A 579-nucleotide genomic window follows, 5' to 3' on the forward strand; every position below is an offset into this window, starting at 1 on the left:
ACTTGGGTTCTCCCAATAACTAAAAAGTTAGCATAACTGAATCTAACTGGGGTTCGCGGTGGTGGAGGAACTAGATCGGAAAAAAGAGGGATTCTAGTTATAATATATCTAATGAAATCGTCGCTGGAGTAACCAGAGTCATTCTTTGATAAATGATCACCATGAGTTAGATTCAATAGAATTTGATCAATCCTTTTTTCTATCGTTAAAGTGGAGAGCTCAACTAAGAATCCTTTTTCTTCATCGTCAATCGAATCCCCATCAATTCCTTGAGTTTCATTCTTACGAACGTACTCCCCAGGCGGGATACTTAACGCGTTAGCTACAACATTGCACAAGTCGATACACACAGAGCCTAGTATCCATCGTTTATGACTAGGACTACTGGGATCATTCGGTCTGAATGCTACATGAAGAACATAAGCCGGATGACGGAACGGGAAGACCTAGCATGTAGAAGATCATACCATGAGTGATTCGACAAATTTGGATTCATATAGATATCCACCTATGTGATACTTCATTGTACGATATATCAAAAAATCCATCTGTATAGACATCATCATCTATACGTCTTGA

Source organism: Olea europaea, unplaced genomic scaffold (assembly GCF_002742605.1).
Source record: "Olea europaea var. sylvestris unplaced genomic scaffold, O_europaea_v1 scaffold1658, whole genome shotgun sequence".
Lineage (NCBI taxonomy): Eukaryota > Viridiplantae > Streptophyta > Magnoliopsida > Lamiales > Oleaceae > Olea > Olea europaea.